This window comes from Aedes aegypti, chromosome 2 (genome assembly GCF_002204515.2).
Source record: "Aedes aegypti strain LVP_AGWG chromosome 2, AaegL5.0 Primary Assembly, whole genome shotgun sequence".
In the NCBI taxonomy this organism is placed as follows: domain Eukaryota; kingdom Metazoa; phylum Arthropoda; class Insecta; order Diptera; family Culicidae; genus Aedes; species Aedes aegypti.
Window position 1 is genome coordinate 77,638,003 of NC_035108.1, and position 15,219 is coordinate 77,653,221.

A 15,219-nucleotide genomic window follows, 5' to 3' on the forward strand; every position below is an offset into this window, starting at 1 on the left:
TGTTCTTGGAATTTTATCAATAGGTGGTAATGGATTTCCTTAAGGAAATGCTTCTGGAACTCTTTTAAGAGTTCCCATTGGAAATCCTCCAGGAGTTGCTTCTAGGATTTCACAAGAGGTTGCTCCTCAATTCCTGAAAATGTGTAAAGAGTTGTTTGTAAAAAGACTTCAAGAGTTCCTACTGGAGTTATTCCGAAATTTGTTATGGAATTCCTACACGAGTTCCAACTGGAATTTCTCCGGGAGTTACATCTAGAATTACTGTAGAAAAGGCTTTTGAAAAATCGGAACAAGTTGCTCCTGGAGTTTTTTCAAGTGTTGCTTCTGAAATTTTTACCGGTAGTGCTCTTGCATTTCCTTCAAAAATTACTCCTTCACTTTCTCCAGAAATTTCTTCTGAAGTACACATATGTTTTGCGAATTTGATCCAGAAAATCCTTCAAGTGCTGCCTCTTTGATTCCTGAATTTTTTTTTTTTTAATTTCTTTATTAGTATCATTCCAAACATTACATTCATTTCTTATATCTAGGTGTTCTGTGTTAAAAAAACGCTTTGAATATACTTAACCTAACTTAACCTAAACATACAACGCATTAATCGTGGCAATAGAAGATTGTAACGATTTTTGCCTGAAATTATTTATTATTTTATTTGACATTTGTTCCAATGTTTCAACATTGGATATTCTATGTAACTCATTGGTACTATACCAGGGAGGAAGTCTCAGAATCATTTTCAAAATTGTATTTTGAATTCTCTGCAGAGCTTTTTTCCTGGTATTACAACAGCTAGTCCATATTGGTACAGCATACAACATGGCTGGCCTGAAAATTTGTTTGAATATCAAAAGCTTGTTCTTAAGACAAAGTTTTGATTTCCTATTAATAAGGCGATAGAGACATTTTACATATTTATTACATTTGGCTTGAATGCCCTCAATGTGATTTTTGAAAGTTAAATGATTCCTGAAATAGTTTCTCCTAGAGTTCCTTTGATAACACTGCGGAACACGTTTTTGTCTCCAGCATCAAAATACCTCTATTTACTTAATTAAGGGTTGCTAAATCCATTGCCGTTTACAGAATTATCATAGCACGTCTAGTTTTTGAGATATTAGGTGTTGAAAATGCAAAAATTGACTATTTCAGCCAACTTGCATGCAAGTTTGCCAGCTTGTAAGGGAAATTATTTGCTTAATTTGCCACAGAATTCAATATTTATGTGTATAACAATACTTATCATCAAAGTTCATAATACTTTTCATGCGGAAAAATTATTTTTTGATGGTTTAGAGAAGTATTGTATTTTGCCATATAAGAGTAACGAAGAATTTCGTATGGAGACTGCAAGCATGTTAAAAAAATCGGTTTAATCTAAATTTAATCGTGAAATTTCAACCAAAATATTTCTAAAACGAAAGTTTAAGTCCTTTTTTACATGCTTGGTGGATAAGATCACAAAAAAGTTTGATAAAATATACTTCAAATTTTAGGTAAACATCAATAAAACCAATGTTTTATACAACTTTGGCGACCTGTAACTAAAAATTGTGACGTGCTGGAAAATTTCTGAAAACGGCATCACATTCAGCAACCCCAAATCTACAAGAGACACATAATTTGATTCTTGAGACACGCGAAAATGTCATTTTTGTTGCGCTGTGTAATTGCTCCCGGATGTCGTTCAGAAGGTTTTCCCACGAAGTTGCATGAGTATATTTTACAAAGTTGTTCTTGCAGTCCCTTTAATTGTGTCTCCTGGAATTCCTTTAAGGCGTCCTTGGGTATTTCTCGAGAAATTTCTTCAAGAGTTTTTCTGGAATTGTTCTAGAAATTCGTCCTCAAATTCCTCCAAGAGCTGCTTCTAAAATTCTGTAAAATTGCCTCTTGGATTCTTTTATCTCTTTTGTAATTGTTTCAGAAGTTGCTTCTGAAATTCTTTCTGGAGGTCTATCTGAAACCCTTGAAGAGTTGTTTTGAAAATTGAAATTTCTCTAATTGAGATTTATCTGGAATTTTCCCGAAAGTTCCTTCTACACTTACTCTACAAACCGCTTCTGAATTCTTAAAGTTGTAGATTTTGGAATTGATTTAGTGGATTTTCCTGAAATTTCACACGAAGTTGCATTTGGCCGTCCTTCTTGAATAAAATTGTTCTTAGAATTCCTTCAAAAATTGCTTCTGAAACTCTGTCTGGAGTTCCTCTTGGAATACCTGTGGGAGTTGCTTCAGGGATTTCTCAAGGAGTCGTTTCGGGAATTCCTTCAAAAGTTTCTTCTGGAGCTCCCTCTGGATTTTTTCAATTCGCTATGGAATTACTTATTGGGTAGAAAATCCTCCTGGTATTCCTCCAGGAGTTGCTTCTGAAATTTCTCAATTTGGAGTTCCTCACGTTAACGCTCTTCGAATTCTGCCATGCTTCTGGAATTACTCATTAAGTTGTTGTTGTTGTTGTATTGGAATTCCTTCAAGAGTTCCTTCTCGAAATCCTCAGAGAATGGTTTCTGGAATTTCTCAAGGAGTGGCTGAAGGAATTTTTTTAAGAATTTCATTCGGAATTCCTCCACGAGTTTCTTCTGTAATTTCTCGCAAAGTTGCTTTTCAATTTACTTTGTAGTTGATGCTGGTATTCCTCAAGGAGATGCTTCTGAAATTCTTCTGAAAAAGTTTCCATTGGAATTCCTCAGGGAGTTGCCTGTAAAATTCTTCAAAGAGTTGCTTCTAGAAATAATGAATGAATAACTTCTGGTGTTTTAATGAACTCTGATATTTATCTGGGACTTGCATTCATTTCTTCAATTTATTAGTTTCTGAAATTTGCCACGGAGGTTCTTAAATAATTTCTTCAAAATTTGCTTCTAGAGAAACTCTTCCAAAAATTGCTTCTGTAATTTCTTCAAGAATTTCTCCTGATGTTCTCACAAGAGTTTCTTCTGGAATTCTTCCAACATTTGCGTCTGGAATTTCTTCAATAAACTATTATTCCTCCGCTTGTTGCTTGACATTCTCTTAAGATTCTGGAATCCATTATTAAATCCTCAGCAATTTTTAAAAATAAAAAATCAAACAAAAATCCCTGGGTAAAGGTACAACCTTGTGATCAGCATGATTGCTGTCAGGTCCTGGGGCTTAAATGTATCTTTACTCTAAGAAGAAAGATGCACACTAGTGGTGCTATTGGTGATGCACCAGGAGTTTTATCAATAATTCCTCTATACATTTATTCACAGATTCCACAAGAAATTCCTCCGAGGAAAATTCTTCAAGCATACCTTCAGGTGGCATTCTTCCGGAGATTCCTTCAAAGATTGCTCTACAAACTATTCAGTATTTTCTCCAATGATTCCATTAAAGATCAATCTAAAAAAATCCTCAAGTGATTTCTTCAATAGTTCTTCAGAATTTACTTCAAGGCTGCCTCCAAGAATTTCTTAAGAGATTGCTATAACAATTTCTTCAAGAATTTCTCTAGAAGTTAGTTCCAAGGATTCTATCACGCGTTCCTCCTAGGATTCCTCCTTAAATTCCACTAGGAGTTGCTTCAGAAATTCCACCAGGAATTATTTTATAAATTCTTCTTTGTACCCCTGAAGAAACCCTACGAGGCATTCGTCCTGGGATTCCTTCAGAAATTGCTTCAAGGATCTACCAAAAATTTCTCCGAGGATTCCCAAAGGAATTTATCCATCAATTTATTTCAGTATTTTTGCAGGATTTTTTCCAAGGAATTCACCAGGAATCGACTTAGATAATCCTTTAGGAGCTTCTTCAGGGATCGCTTTAAAGTTCTTCCAAAGTTATATTAAGGAATTTCTCCAGGGAAATCCCTGGGAATTTCTCCAGTGATTTCTTTGGTGATTCCTCCAAGGATTTTCCAAGACATTGCTCCATTGATTTTTCCAGAAATTTTCGTAAAAATACTTCCATGTGCTACTCTAGGTGTTCAACCCCTTATGAAAATGCTTTGTTTAATACTCTGAATAAATTAAGTGGTATCCCTGGAGGAATTATCTTTTGGAACTTTGCAGAAAATTCCAGGAATACCTAGGGTTCCTGATCGATTCTTTCGTGGAAATATTTATGGTTTTTCAGAAAAAAATCTTGTGGACTCTTTGGAAATTTTTTAATGAATTCCTTGGAGGATAACTCCCCCCAATAAAGAAAAGAAATCCTGGTAAAACCTTTCAAGTATTTTCTGATAGAAACTGGTGAAACTCTGGTATATTTTTCTGGTGGAAATTCTAATAATGAAATAATCAAAGGAAATACTGGTGAAGTCTCTGAAGGAATTACTAGTGGAATCTTTAATGAAAACGACGTCAAATCCCCGATATGACTGTTACTGGAGGATATATTGGTGGATTCCCAAATCACTAGTTAAATGCTTATATTCTCCAGTAAAAGCGCTGGAGGAACTCCTGAATACCCGCAAGAATGTCTGGAGATATTCCACGGAAAATTCCTTAAAAAAATCCGAGAGTAACCTCTTGAGGATTTCCGGGATTAATTCTATAAGGGATTCCGGGAGGAATCTATTGATGAAATCCTTAAAAGAAATTTCTGGTAAAATCTCCTTCCGAGACATCCCTTGATTAATTCTGGGAGAAATCCCTTTCAGGAGGAATCCTTTGAGGTATTATGTGAGGACTCCATTGAAGAATTCCTGGAGTAATCTCTTGAGGAATCCCCTAGAGAAACCAATGGAAGAAAATTCTGATGGAATTCCTGAATAAATTCCAGGAGGAATCCGTGGTAAATGACCTGATGGGCCCAAAATAACCTTAGAGGAATTCTTGAACGAACGTTTAGAAAAAAATCTGATAGAATCCTTGACAGAATTTCTGATGGAATCTCAGAGAGTATCCATAGAGGAATCCCAGGAGGATTTTATAATGAAATCTTATAAATATTTCAAATGGAATCCATGGAAGAACTTCTGATGGAATCCTTGCAGAAACTCCTAATGAAATCTATTAAAGAACTTCTGATGAAATCCCTGGAGGAATTCATGATGAAATTCAAAAGAAAAACTCTTAATAGAATTATAGGTAGAATCTCTGAAGAAACTACTAATGGAAATCCTGGAGAAACTCCTGCTGTAATCCCTAGAAGAACTTCTGATGCAATTTCTGGAGTAACTTTTAATAGAAACTCTGAAGGAACTCCAGAGGGGATCCCTACAGGAACTCTTGATGAAATCCCTGATGGGATTCCTGATAAAATATCAGCGGAACTCCTTATGAAATCCCAAGATTATATCCTGATAGAATTTCTTGAAGAACCCCTGATATAATCTGCAAAGAAACTCCTGATGGAATCCCTAGAGAAACTTCTGAAAGAACTCCTGTAGGAATTCCAGGTGGAATCTCAGAAGAAACTCCTGTTGAAATCCCTGGAGGATCTATTAATATAATCCCTAGAAGAACCGCTGATGTTATCCATTCAAGAACCCCTAATGGAATCCCTGGAGAATTCCTAATGAAATCCCTGGAGGAACTCCTGATGGAATCCATGAAGGAATTCTTTATGAAATGCCTATAGTCACTCCTGATGGAATCCCTGGAGGAACTCCTGATGGAATCTCTGGAAGAAATCATGTTAAAAGATTCAATGGAACTACAGAAGCTTCTGATAGAATCTCGGGAGCAATTCCTGGTGGATTATCTAAAGAAACTGCTTATGAAATCCCTGAAGGAACTCCTGATGAAATCTTCAAAAGAACTCCTGATGAATCTCTGGAGGAGTTCCTGCTGAAATCTCTAAACTAACGTTCAATGTAATCTCTAGAGGAACTCCTGATGGAATCTCTGTAGGAACTTCTGTCGAACTTTCTGAAGGAATTACTGATAAGGTTCCAGAAGGAATTTTTGATGGAGGATCCTAATATAATCTCTGGAAGAATTCCAAGTGGAATCTTCGAAGGAACTTCTGATGGAATCTCTAAAGGAACTCGTGATGCAATGCCAGGAGGAATTCCTGATAATATTTCCGATGGAAATCCAAATAGAATTCCTAGAGGAACTACTTATGATATCCCTAGAAGACATCCTGACGAAATTCCTCTACGAACTCCTGATACAGTTTCTGAGGAGCTCCTGACTGAATCTCTGGAGGAATTTTAGGTGTAATCTCTGAAGGAACTCTTGATGGAACCCCTGGAAGAACTCCTGATGGAAACCCTAAGGGCATTTCTGATAGAAGCTCTATAGGAACTCCTGATGGAATCCCTGGAGAAACTTCAAAAGAAAATCCTTGGAAAAATTCCTAAATATATTCTTGAAAAACTCCTGATGAAATCTCTGGAGGAACTTCTGATGAAATCCCTAGTAGAACTCCTGATTAAATTCCTGGAGGAATTCCTGATATGATTCCTGATGGGAAATAAGAAAGACTCTTGATAGAATTCCTAGAGAAATTTACGATGGAATTCTTAGAGGAACTTCCGGTTTAATCCCCAGAGAAACTTCCAATGAAACCCTTATAGGGTCTCCTGATGAAATCCTTCGTGGAATTCATGATAGAATGATGAGAAGTAGGGGGAGATCCCCCAGTACCGGACACTTAAGCCACTAAATTCATAATTCGAAAACTATTGATTTTATGGACTCGTGTTACCCATTTATGATAAATATTATCATTTTTATAGTGTACAAAAATAAATTTGAAAATATAAATATGAATTTTGACAATGTATTTTGATAGTGTATTTGAGTACCAAATTGATCGATCTTGAAAGGTGGCACCCAATACCGGACACGATCTGGAAATGCCTCGAATTCTGTAAATTTGAACATCATTGAATGTGTACACTATAGGAATAGTTTATAATTACCAATTCAATGCATTTGCAACATTTACAAGAATAATTTGAGTTTTTCTTAGTTTGCAAGATGCTTATCAAAAACCTCTTCCATATATGATGAAAAATAGCACATTTTACGATGTTGTTCTGAATGTTCATTCTTCTTAATTTTATTGCATGTTTGATACCATGATCGTCGGAACCCATGAAAAATGAAAGTATTTTGAGACACTGACGCAATAATTACAAAGATATCATATAACAAATCAAGCTGTCCTAAACTGAGGGACAGGAGGTGCTTAACGAAAATAGGGTCCTAAAGCCCTATCCCAATTTTAGTGCCAAACGCTTAAGTTTAGGCCAAAAACACATGTTTACTCAATTTTCTAATGTTTTCCGTTGGTTTAAGCCCAAAAAACATTTTTTTAGATTTTGTCACATCCTTTGGCTTAAACTCAAATTTTGGGTGTATTTTGTTTTCCGTGTCCCTTACGAAATGTCAGATAGGAACAACCCCAGTGGTCGAACTAAAACCCCTGTGGTGTTTTTGTCGACTAAGCAAACGTCAAACATGATCAAAAGTGTCAAGGTTCATTTATGAATAAAATTTTAAAATTAAAGTTTAAACATGTTATAGCCATTATTTGAGCGGGAAAAATTTCTAAAGTAGTTACAATAACATGCTTTTTCGTGTTATTAAATAAAAACAAGATTTCATTAAAAATTTTAGGACCCAATTGTAATTTGTCCATATTTAGTTCAATTATGGTACAAAATACATTCATACTATCAAATAAGAATTATTTCCGATCATGCTTGCGTGATGCTAAGTATTTTTTCATATTGAAAATAATTACTTAATAGGCTCAACATTAAGAGAATACGTCAATTTTTAAAAGATTTTCAAACTTTTCTACTTTTTTAAAAAGGCATGCATATTTCAAGGATGTGTTATTCTACGCAAACAGTAGTCTACATAATAGCTTTCTTTTCTACTAATACACCATCTTGATTGGACCATGATTTCTCAATGTTTCGACTTTGTCCGGTATTGGGTGCTGTCCGGCACTGGGGGATCTCCCCCTATTCCTGATGAAATTCCTGGACGAACTCGTGTTTAAATACCCACAAAATCTCCTGACCCCTAGAAGAACTACTGATGGAATCTCAGTAGGTACTCCTGATAAAGTCTCAAGAGGAAATTTTGATGTAGTTCCTGATGGAATTTCGTGAAGAATTCCATGTCAACTTTCGGAAGAAATTTCTAAAAGGAATCCTTACAGGAATTCCTAATTAAATCACTGGTAAAAATCATGATTGAAGGAATTACCAATGAAATTCATGAAGAAATTATGGTACAATTTCTAAAGAAATTCTTGCAGCGTTACCTGTAGGAATTCCTGGTGAAATACCTTGTAGGAATTCATGTTACAATCCATGGAGGAATTCCTTATTGAACTTATGTTGGAATCACAGATAGAACTGCTGGTGGATTTGATAAAGAAATAAGCTAAAGATTGTGGGAAAACGCTAGTGGAATATACAGAAACAACTCAAGAGCGCACATTTGCTAGATCACCATGGCGTCGACGCTGCGTAAATTCACGCATTTTGACTCTCCATTCATCTGCATCGCCACTTCATGGAACGCCGAAGCTTCAATTTGACAAATAGTGGCCCAAAGTCACCCCGAGTGGGTCAATATCACCCCGAAAGATGGTATCTAACCTGTTGGCCAAGGACCTGTTTACGGATCAGTTCTAGAAATCTTTTGTCCTCCAGCCGAGCACGTGGATTTTTGTTTCTGTAAATATTCTTGCAAACCTTCTTGATTGCAAGGAGAATAAGATCAACTAAATTTTTAACTAATAGCAAAGTTGTTCCACAGAGCTATTTACAAAAAAACACACAAAATCCCTCCTTTTCCATATCCTTAGGCAAAACACTTCACTACCGCTATATGTATGACTGATTCATGTTCTTTTGGCCATGCATCATTCATACGTGTATTGGAAGTCAAGAGTAGAAGCAAAACTTAAAGAACCTTCTGGTCAAAGATGTTGCGTTGCCTACTTCCCAAACTCCAAAACCCCCTTGGTGTATTATGGACGGTGTGAGTTTTCAAACTTATGCTGGAGACTTGGCCCCTGACCCCCTTGTACATCAATAAAATAAAATAAAATAAAATTTCGTCTATGTTTCTTTGCGCATTGTCTCAGGGATTTGCATCAAGAAGTATTGAGCAGTTATCAAATAATCCCACCTAACACCTTCCAAGGCATCAGTCAAAACTGTACTGTGATTTTTCTGAAACCTTGATGATAGTGTTTAATTTCCTATAAAATTCTTAATTCGACTCGGTTCAGCATCTACTTGATGCAAATCTTTAAAATGTGAAAAAAGAGATTGTTCTCAACTGGTTAACTGCAACCAAACGTATTGATTGTGCGTTGATTATCCGTTTTGCGTACGTTTTCCATTTTAGTACCAACCGGATCAAACGGATTGATAAACGCAAACTCAAACGCAAAACGCAACGTATCCATTGTGCTCCGGCCTTTATACGTGGTTCATTCCATTCCTACTTCTTTATCGCATCATTTTGGTTTTCTTTTTATGGCATGTTTCGAATTGCACCAGACACGCTAAAGATTTGCAACTCATGTCTCGCTATTATTTTTTTTTTTTCAAATATGTACGATGGAACTTATATCTACTACAATATTCCCCTCCTCTACTCTTTGAAGTTTATTTTAATCCAAATCCAATCCAAATCTAATCCAAATCCAATCCAAATCCAATCCAAATCTTATCCAAATTCAATCCAATCCAAATCCACTCAACATTCAAACGATTTTACCGGCATATATGTTTGTGTCGATCATCGATTCTATTGAAAATACACTCAGTCAACAATGGATGTGGCAAGCGTCCATTTCTATTGATGAGTTCATAATCAATGTATCGATTTATCAACATAAATCAACATAACGTCGCAATATAATAGCAATTCACTAGGAGTCCTCTCGCTCCATTCTTTTATGCCTCGAAAATCTCTGGTTTCATTTTGTTTTATATTGTTCTTCGCAGAGTCCTCTCGCTCTGGAATCCAACTAAATTTCGCTATTGGAGACCTCTCGCTCCGCCTTTATATATTTTTTTTTTCATGAAGACCTCCCGCTTCATTTTTTTTTTCTTGGAGTCCGCTCGCTCCGCTATTCTATTTGTTACAAAAACAGTTTAAACAACAGCATCTCATTCGTCACATTACAAACAAATTCAATTCAACTGTAATCACTTTCTCAAAATCATTTTCACACTATTCATTATTCCGTCACTTAACATTCATCAGTAAAAATCCAACACTCCACGTGGCTCAGAATACTTACCACCATTTTTCTAGCACTACATCCCATATCCGTTTGTCATTTTTTTTTTCTCCAACTATAACCATATTTACTAAACGGGAGCGTACACTACGCCATTGTCGTAACGCTTATCCCATTTTAAATGGAAATCCGCCGAACTAACCAAGTTCAAGCAAAACTTCACGGTCAGAATACTGGCGTCTAAAAAATTACACGTTATATCGTTCCAACATATTTCAACAGACTGCTTTGTCTCGTCATCATCGAATAGCTTTCAACCTCTAGCCCGAAGCTAGGTACCGATCCGAAGCCGAACTCTAATAAGTACGAGTCTAATTCTCGCTCTTCCCCATGACGAAGCATCCGTTTCCAACCGAACACGATTCAATTGCCGAATCACATTCCGACGATCTTTGCAGTGGAAGGCGAACAAATACTACCACAACCCTTATACGTGGTTCATTCCATTCCTACTTCTTTATCGCATCATTTTGGTTTTCTTTTTATGGCATGTTTCGATTTGCACCAGACACGCTAAAGATTTGCAACTCATGTCTCGCTATTATTATTATTTTATTTTGACGTTGGATAACGTCTTACGGCAACATACTGGGGTACAATTTCGAAAAACGAAAAATCGCTCGCGTCACGAAAAGTGGTTAGATTTTGACTGTTAATAACTTACTAACGCCCGGATAGATTTTCAAGATTCTTGCACCAATCGATTGGAAATCTTTCTACGAATCTACTCCAACAATGAAAACTATTGATTCTCATGACTTAACTATTGAAAAATTGAGAAATATCGAAGCATGTCTTATTTTTCATAGAAAAGCACATTTTTCTTGCTGTTATAAGGTTTTAACGTTTTGAAGTTAACATATACCGTAATTTCGGGTGAAAATGATCATTTCATGGTTTTTCTTGTCTGTTTTCAATAAAGTTGAAAATGCCAAACAACTGAATGCAGGAATACAAGTACGACGGTCAGCCTTTTTGGCTCATGTGCCAACATTTTCTAACAAATGTGTTTTTAGTGCTAAAAATTATCCCTTAAATAAAAAATTGGGGAATCCCATTTCGGAGTGAAATTGATCACTTGTCAGTGCGATTATTGTTATTTCTTGAAACGACTCTACATAATAAATATGAGCTCCCTGAATCCGAATATGCTTGCTAAATTCTTCATCATATATATAAAATCCCAGAGTTGTCTGTCTGTCAAAAACGCTTTGAAATATTTCACCGAAAAGTTTCACTGAGCGCTAAAACAGCAATTTTAGAGGACTACAACAGTATATTTGATTGTAAGAACATTACAATTGCAAATTGTAGAGCACTACAATAGCTCTTTGACAGAATATTCTGGAGTTCTCTGGAACTTTGTTCATTCCAATTTGTAGAATATTCTCGAACCCTTCGTCATTGTCGTCTGTTTGAAAATTTGGTTGGTGACTAAAACGTGAACAAATCAACTTCAAGCAAATTGTAATTCGGTCGAACTTGAATCGGGTTGGAGTTGAAAATGTAAAATAGGTTTCCACAGTTCCAGCTCAGGTTCAAAAACGAGCTCGACACATATAAAAGCAAGATAAACATGAATGAGATGAATGTGCGCCGAATATTCGAGATTTATTAATTTACAGTGGAACCTCTATGAGTCGATGTTCCGACTCGATATCGACTCATGGATGCATACTAAAAAAAACAAGATTTTATGCTTACTATGATGATCCCTTAAAACAGCTTTCCAAAACATTCCTGTTCCATGACTCGATATTTCCTTGAGTCGGTAGTCTTTTCACCACAACTGTGATTTTGGAAAATGACAGTGAATCATACTAAACTGCGGCAACTATTCGGGAGAACATGCTAGAATTTTTGGTAAGATTCTACTCTCTAAATAATAGAATTTTCTGGAACTTCTGAAATATTTCACAACAGAAAAAACACTACAACAGCATATAAGGCTGTAATTATTTCAGATTAGAACACTACAACAGTTTGTAGGCCACGTGCTCTATGGAGTATGGCCAGTGCATAAATTTAGGCGATTTTGTACTCATCAATATCATGCGATTTGAATCGTACCGTAATCCGGGGTATCATTGATCATTTCTTAGGATATTTCTTAAAAAATTTATTTGAAAATGCATATGTGGCAAGTTTTATATTTTCAAAACAAGTACTGACACCCAATGCTCGTGTCTATATACTGTATTTTGTTTTCTCAAAGTTTGAAGCATGTTGATTAAAATGTTATAAGAGATTTTTTGATTTAGCTGATATGGGGTAACATTGATAACCCATGAAAACAACATTCGGTTATATTTAAAACATCATTACTAACTAAAATCATGGTCCCTGAAGCCGAATATGAAGACCAAACTCTTTCAATTCATTTACTTCTTGAGTTATTTCAAAATAAAAAAAAACACCTTGAATTGTGAAATACGCCTAAATGTAGGCAATTTCCTAAGGAATATTTGCATTCTTAATAGTAATTTGTGAATTGTGCTTAACTGAACATATTTATAAAAAATTTGGAAACTGAATCGTTTTCAGCGATGTCATTTTTAGTAACAAAAGCTTTTCTTCTGCTCATATCGTTTTCAGAACTCATGTGAGACATGATTCATTGAGCATTGCATCCATATCCATGAAAATCAATATTTCCAAAAATTGAAAAAAATACGCATAGACACAACTCAATTTTTGCAAAAACCATAATGTTCAATAGATCGTGCATAGAAGGAAGGAAATCACCATTCACGCATTGAGAATATTTCATCGATAAATGTTGAGTGGAACTTTTTACGAGAAGGGTCATTGCGATCAATGTTACCCCGGATTACGGTACGTATAATATTAGAGTGATGCAAATTTTGAAATTTTAGCTCCCCTATGCTTAAACGATTTTAATTATGGTAAATAGCTTCTTCTCAAAGTTTGAAGTGATTCGGAAGAAATTTGACTGTGCACACGCCATTTGAAGTTCATATGGAGATTACTATGGAAAACGCCAATCTTTTGTGCTCAGCCCTCTATCTCTTCGTCATAACATTTTATGAAAAAGTTTACACACTCATCTCATGTGGAAACTTCCCAGCTACAACTTTGCCGAAGACCACTTTTTGATTGGACGTCTGGATAAATTGTTATTCATAATCATAAAGTTGGTTTGCATGTAGCATGCTTCACCAACTGTTCGGCAGGCAACAGTCGTGCTCCTGGCGGGAAGAATAGATCAAAGTAATCCAGGCTACTATGTTCTATAGCAAAAAAGCAGTGTTGCTCTGAAAGTAATTGAATGATCATCTAAGCATGGTTTAGACTTTGGAATCAAGAATAGCAAATTATCCTTACGTCGCATCAAAATGTGGTCTTCAGCAAAGTTGTAGCTGGGAAGTTTTCACATGAGATGAGTGTGTTCACTTTTTCATAAAATGTTATGACGAAGAGATTGAGAGCTGAACACAAAAGATTGGAGTTTTCCATAGTAATCTCCATATAAACTTCAAACAGCGTGTGCACAATCAAATTTCTTCCGAATCTCTTCAAATTTTGGGAGGATCATTTTCATCATAATTGACATCGTTTAAGCATAGGGGAGCAAAAACTTCAAAATTTGTATCAGTCTAGTATAATATACTTAGCTTTTAACTTTAAAATTTCGTTGGAACGTGGCTAACCACGTCGGGTAAGCTAGTAATGCAATATTTAAATAAATAATGAATAGTAGTTTTTCCTCGAATACGACGAGTCAGCAGGATGTCCTTCGGCATGATGCTGACACGTTGGCGTGGATCGCGCACAGGTTGGTATCCTCAAACAAACCGATCAGTTAGGCCACTCACTTCCTGCAGGACCATGACAATCGAGCTCTGGAATCGCAGATTTGCTTCTACATTTCCCCGGAAACCACGACCAAGCAGAAGAAGTTCTTCATGGCGCGGAACTTCTTCGAGTATCAAAAGAAGATCATGCCAATCATCGTGATTGGCAACTTTAACATCGATTTGAGCAAAAAGGAGAACATGGAGCTCGCGGACTTCATTGAGAAGTACCTAAACCTCAAACTGGCTTCGGAACCCACTAAAGCAACCAATCTTAGTGGACCTAACATTCACCCGGAATATTTGTCTGGAGAACAAGAGTTACCACTTATGCTTCTTCTTCCATCGACCGATTCTATCGGTGTTGAAGTGTTAAACGAACCAACCAAATAGTAACACACAATATCCGTAATAGGTCAGAATTAACTTGCAAGAAATAGTATGAAAAATTATTGGATTTTTATCAGTAGAAATCTTTCATAAGTTCGTGACGGTCTCAAGCCACGAAATATAAGAAGCTAACGTTATCCAACGTCAACTTGGCGGTTGTAACTCGGAAACAACCTCTTACTTTTTTTTTCAAATATGTACGATGGAACTTATATCTACTACAGGTGGGTAAAGATTTTGTTTCTGATACATGAATAATTTTAAATAAATAGAAATGTGTGGACTTCTCATGCTTCTTATGCCATACGCTTCCCTACTTTTGCCCCATATTCCGGACACTTCGATTCAAAATCCGGACAGCTCATGAAAATCATAAAAAGACAGGTCAAATCATTATTTGAAATTGGCAAACCACTAAAGAGGCATCTAAGGCAGTTAAGTATTATAAATTTTCATAGATATCTATAGAAAATTTTGATTCAAATGAACCTTGAAAGTGAGAACTTTTGAACGGCAAAAATTGAAACATTTCATGTGAAATGTTTCCCATACAAAGTAGAGTGTCCGGAATAAGAAGCTGTCCGTAATATGAATCAAAACGGTATTAATCTTCAAATGCACTTGATTTGCAACGAAAACAGCTTTGACATGAAGTGTCAAACTAATATTCTTTTCTTTTGCATTCGTTTCGCTTAACTGATTAACAGAAACTTCGTTATTTCGTTTAATATGTTGTAAGTCTCGCACTATCAAAGTTATCCGCATTATCAAAGTTACTCCGTTTCACGGTACTCTAATTATAAATCAAAGGGACCCACATTTT